At 38.9% G+C, this 5592-nt stretch overlaps 1 protein-coding gene across 1 annotated transcript in view; it reads left to right on the top strand.

Moving 5' to 3' along the window:
• DNAJC3 (DnaJ heat shock protein family (Hsp40) member C3) overlaps positions 1-5592 on the top strand; it is a 57314-nt gene that overhangs the window by 45718 nt on the left and 6004 nt on the right. The window lies entirely within an intron of this gene.

The raw sequence follows: 5592 nt of genomic DNA, 5'->3' as shown, positions 1-5592 counted from the left end.
CCTCCATCATTGGGGCAACCAAGCCTCCTGCTTGCTCCAGCTCCATGGCTGCCGGCTGCCATCTTGGTTGGGTTAATTTGCATATAGTCGCTCTGATTGCCTGGTGGGCATGGCTTGTGAGTGTAGTGAAAGTACAATCAATTTGCAATTTTCTCTTTTATTAGATAAGCATTTAAAGCTGTACTTCTCACACTGTTTTATTTTCATTATCATTTGGTTTGAAATGTATTCTAATTTTCCTTCTGACTTTTTCGTTAGATGTAGTTTAATTTTCAAATATAGGGTAGGGCAAATTCATTATTGTATTCAAAAGTGGTTACAACTTTAATCCTACTTTTGCCTCACCCTGTATTTGATGGTTCCCTAGGAACCTGAATATTTTTTAAAATTATTTTTGATTTCAAAGAGGAAGAGGGAGAGAGAGAAGCATCAATGATGAGAGAAAATCATTGATTGGCTGCCTCCTTCACACCTCCTACTGGGGACCAAGCCCACAACCCCTGTATGTGCCCTGACTAGGAATCAAACTGTGACCTCCTGATTCATAGGTCAGTGCTCAACCCTGAGCAAAATTAGCTGGGCCTGATTATTAGTTTCTAATTTAATTCCAGAGAACATACTCTGTGTGATTTCCTTTCTTTTAAATTTATTTAGATTTGTTTTCTTTAAAACTTACATAGATGTGTGTTGTAGTCCAGCATAATATCTTGCTGAATGTCCTATGTGCACTTGAAAATATGTATTCTGCAATTGTAAGGTGTAACGTTTTCTGTTTAGTTTTCCCAGCAGTTGCTGAAAGTTGTTAAAATCTTTAATTATCTTTTGTGGAAAATACAAACTTTCCTATCTTCCCTTTAAGTGTCCAGTTTTTGTTTATACATTTTGAAGCTCTGATATTAGCAACCCAAACATTTAAGACTTAAATTCCTGATGAAATTTTCTCCCACTCCCTCCCTGAAAGGAGTATTGCAATACACTCAAAAAATTCTGAGGAAAAATAATTTTTAACCCAGACTTTGATGTATAACAAACTATTAATTAGGGTGGTTTTAAATAATTATTTGTAATTTTCTTTTTAAGTTATGGTATCTCCATGGAAAGCCTGCTGCTTAATTGGGAGATGGCTATTTTTATGACAATTGTTCTGTTTCAATTTTTTGTCTCTTTTGCATTGAGTTACTCTCTGGAGTTTTCAAATTTATTTGTACAGAATTTAGCAAAGTAGTCTCATTTTAATTTCTTCCATGATTATTTCTTATTTATTTGAGCTTTCTTTTCTTAATTAGAGCTATATACAGATATTTCTCAATAAATAAGCTTTTGACTTTTCAGTCCTATTTTTGTTTCATTAGTTCTGTTTTTTTGTCCTATAATTCACCATGTTTTCTAACTTTGAATCATGATTACTTAGTTCATTTTTTTCTTGTAATTCTTATTGGACCACTAAGGTTATAAATTATCCTGTTAACACTTTGTGAGATGTCTTATGGTTCTGAACAGTAGTGTTTTCATCCTTATTACTTTTTAGCTATTTTTCAGGTTTTATTTTTATATTTTTCCTTTAAGAGTAGGTGAGTTAAAAAATTTTTAGGCGTGAAACTCCTTTTATTTTTTTACATTAATTTCTAGTGTTATAACGTTGTGATCGGAGAATACTTTTAGTACTCCTGTCGTAATTTATTACTGGTTTCTTTGTTTTTAATCTAAAATGGCTGATTTCATGAGTTATAGAGATTTGGAAAGAGGTGAACACTCTCGTTTCTGAGACAGTTTGACTTATCACTCAAATCACTTATATTGTGGCTTTTCTTTTCTTGCCTTTTGTCCACTAGCTCTGTTATGAACAGAGAAGTCTCCCTCTACGAGTGGTCTGTCCTAATATCTTATTTCTGCTTCATCAATGTTGCTGTTATTTTACGCACTGATATTCTGTATATGTCTCATTATGGTGTTTAGCCCTTAGCTTTATAAAACTCCACCCCCACCTTTTTAATGTTTTTTTTTTTTTTTACCTAAATTCTAATTATCTGATGTTAAGATTGTGAACCAAACTTATTTGCATTTGTCTGGTGAAACTTTGACGACACTTTTATTTTCAACATTTTGGAATCACTTTGTTTCAGGTATGTCTCTTGCATAGAGTTGTGTTTTGATTTGTGATCCCATATGAAATTCTTTTAAATAGGCGAGTTAAACACATTTACACTTACTGATGTGACAGACATGTTTGGCCTGAATTCTGGCATTCTGTTTTGCTGAGAAATTTTGCTTTTTGGACTGTATCGTTTTGTGTAATACTTTGATATCTAGGAAGGTTTGTATTTTTCTTCTTAAGTTATTTTTATAGTTTTGTTAACTTTGCCCTTTTTCTCTGGGCAGTATTTATTAGTCTCCTACAATGAGGAAGAATATTAGCATGCTTCTTCCTCCTCTTCCCTTTTCTTCTACCATAATACTTGTTAATGAATTTCTCTCTAGTATTTGCCTTTGACTTATCAGTGAGTGGTGTTTTCTGATTGCTCCAGCTGTAATTGGGGGAATTCATGAATTCTCCCATCTTCTGTTAGCTGTATGCCTCCTGCCGTGCCAGGGCATGCATTCTTCTCTAGCACTGAACTTCTTTCTGTTTTGTTTCAGTCTCGGTTCTATAGTAAATATATTTAATGTGTGCCATCCTTCCTTGGCTATGATTTCTCTAGACTCTTCTTGGTGAGTTCATCCCATAGTAGTTTCCTTGAGGGGCTCCTGGGAAATTTTTTCCTAATCTTTTTTATGTTCAAAGCTGTTTGTACCTTTTGTACTTGAAGGATGGCTTGGCTAGATAAGAAAATTCTCGGTTCACAAATTTTCTGTATATTCTAGTTACTATTACATTCTTTCTGGGCACTGAATATTGCTACGGAAAATCTGGGGCCAGGATTTTGGTTTTGGTCTGGCCACCCAAAAAACCCTTATCTTTCAAGTGTGTTACTTATCCTAGGATATTATCTTAATGTTGATCATTCTCATCCTGTTTTCCCTGGTACCTAGTGTGTCCTTTGAATTATATAGGTTTATCTTTCATTTTAGAAAAGTTGTCTTAAATTTGATCTGAATTTTGTTCTATTAGTTTTCTGCTTCAAAGATTACTCTTTGCTTGTTATCTGTAGCTACATTTTTTCTCTCTAGTCTTTTTGAACTCATTATTTCCATTTCATTTTGTTGGATCCTTAGTTTTTCCTCATATGCTTCTCCCTTGTGCTCCTTCTCATTTTGTCTTCACTTCTCTGAGAGTTTTTATTGTATTTATTTTTCTTGAGTGTTGACTACTCATATTTTTATCTCCCCCTTGTCTCATTCTCTCTTACTGAGCTCCTATTCTGCTTAGTGATTTAATTATCCTTATTAGGGGTGATTGAATTGAAATTTAAATATTCATGTCAATATTTGCTCAGAATTTTCATGTATTCTTTGGCTGTTGTCCTGATGTGTGTTCATCAGGTAAGTTCCAGTGTTCTTTTCCTGTTTTAATTTAAAAATTAAGTATCTGTGAATTGATGCTAAAAAAAAATATTACCCATCACAAAATGAGTTACATTGCCCTTTTCTATCTATCTGTGGGAAAGTCCTTTGCGGGTATGTGTGTAAGGGGGTGTTGGGGACAGGGCAGCCTTCTGTACTTAATTGCAATACTCTCTGCTTCACTGTTTCCACAGACATTCTGCTTCCTGCTAAAATGGCCTTTCTGTTAGCCATGCCCTCTCTGCTTCTCTGAACCAAACCGTGTCCAGGAGGTCGTCTGCTGCCAGTCCTGCTGCCCCTCTGCCCACTTCCTTTGCTACATCAAAGGGGCATATCTTTTGCACTTCAGGGTGAGCCCCTCACCTTCAGAGAGCACATAGTTGTTGAGTTTCCTGACATGTGCTGCCCAGGGCTATCTGCTATTCTCCCTCAGTGCAGTTCCTTCTTTCCCCATCTTCTCCCTAGTAAGACCTCTGCTTTATCTTCACTCAGTCGGCTTTCGATTTCATGGTTCTTGTAATATGCAAGGATACAGGTTGTCACTCAGGGTGAGCCCATACTCAGAAAAAGTGTACTTTGCTGGCTTTTTGTGTGATCTCTTGCCATTGGGCCTTTCTCACTGTTTGCTTCCCCCTCTCATTATAGATTTATGGCTGATATTAGCTAATATTTGTAGCCCTTATACAGTGTGAATTGTTTTGCTGAAAGTGCAGCTCTCCCCTGTACCCCTACCTTGTTTGTTTTGTTCGATACCCAGGGTGAGAAGGTTGGTGTTCCTTGGGGCCTATTTATATTGGAGGTGTGATATAATCTTGAGTGTAGACTTTTAGGGGAAATAGGGAGGGAAGCTGAGGAGAGCTGTTATGAAGCTGTTACAGCTGTTCCGGTGTGTTAATGATGGACTTCTTCACAGTGGTAACTTGGAAATGGTGAGTAGTAGTAACATTCTGTTGGAAAGGAAGCTGATTGAGGATTTGCTAATGGATTGGTGAAGTGAAAGAGGGAAGTCATTTGCAACTGTGCATGTTTGTTTTTCAAGTGCTTCTCTCTATTGGGGAGTCATTGCAGACTGCAAGCAGGCAGAACCTGCTCAGAGGAAGACCCCTGAGTGCTTGCCATCTTGCCCTTATCAGGTGGAGTCCTTTGGTATATTTAAATTCTGGAGGGAAGGACCTTTCCTTCGTTTGTTCTAGGTTTGCTGTGGAGGTCTCAAGTGCCTGACGGCTCAGTTCTGCATCTATTTCTGGTCCCAGCAGCCAACACAGGGGTCCTCCAGATGCACACCCTCCATTCTGCTTAGAGGCTGGGTCTTGGGCCCTGGTAGGGTTAATGCTGTATCTGCTCCACATAAAAAGGGAACATCTGCTCTTGCTTGCTAAACTGAGGATCCTTGGCCAAATAGAACGGCCTCCAAATTTGATAGAACCTCTCAATGTGTATTTTTTCTACTTAGATTAAATCACTACTTACTGTCTGCCATCTTGATCTGGTTGTTTGCATTGTTCCTTAAGAATTGAGGAGAATATGGAAGAAAAAAAATTTGGGAGGTTAAGGTTTTTTATATTCAGAGGTTAGAAACTGAATTGGCTAATATGTAATATACTAGAGGCCCGGTGCACAGACTCGTGCACCAGTAGGGTCCCTTGGCCTGGCCTGTGGGGATGGGACTGAAACCAGCTCTCCGACATCCCCCGAGGGGTCCTGGATTGCAAGAGGGCACAGGCCAGGCCGAGGGACTCCACTGGTGCACGATTGGGGCCGGGGAGGGATCACAAGAGTACTCCAGGGCGTGTTGGGCCCATCTAGCCCAGTCCCAATTGGAGCTGGTTGGCCAGGGAGGGACTGAGGGAGGTTGCAGCTGGGGAGGGACCACAGGAGAGTTCCAGGGCATGTCTGACCCGTCTCGCCCAGTCTTGATCGGCCAGACCCCAGCAGCAAGCTAACCTACTGGTCAGTGCATGTCATAGCAACTGGTCGAATGGTCAGACCCTTAGCATATAAGACTTTTATTATATAGAATATTATATAGAATACTAGAGGCCTGGTGCACAAAAATTTGTGCACTCAGGAGGGGGGGGGGCCCCTCAGCCC

This window comes from Myotis davidii, unplaced genomic scaffold (assembly GCF_000327345.1).
Source record: "Myotis davidii unplaced genomic scaffold, ASM32734v1 scaffold133, whole genome shotgun sequence".
Taxonomy (NCBI): Eukaryota; Metazoa; Chordata; class Mammalia; order Chiroptera; family Vespertilionidae; genus Myotis; species Myotis davidii.
The sequence above is the reverse complement of the archived record's forward strand: the minus strand, read 5'-3'. Positions and strand labels throughout refer to the sequence as shown.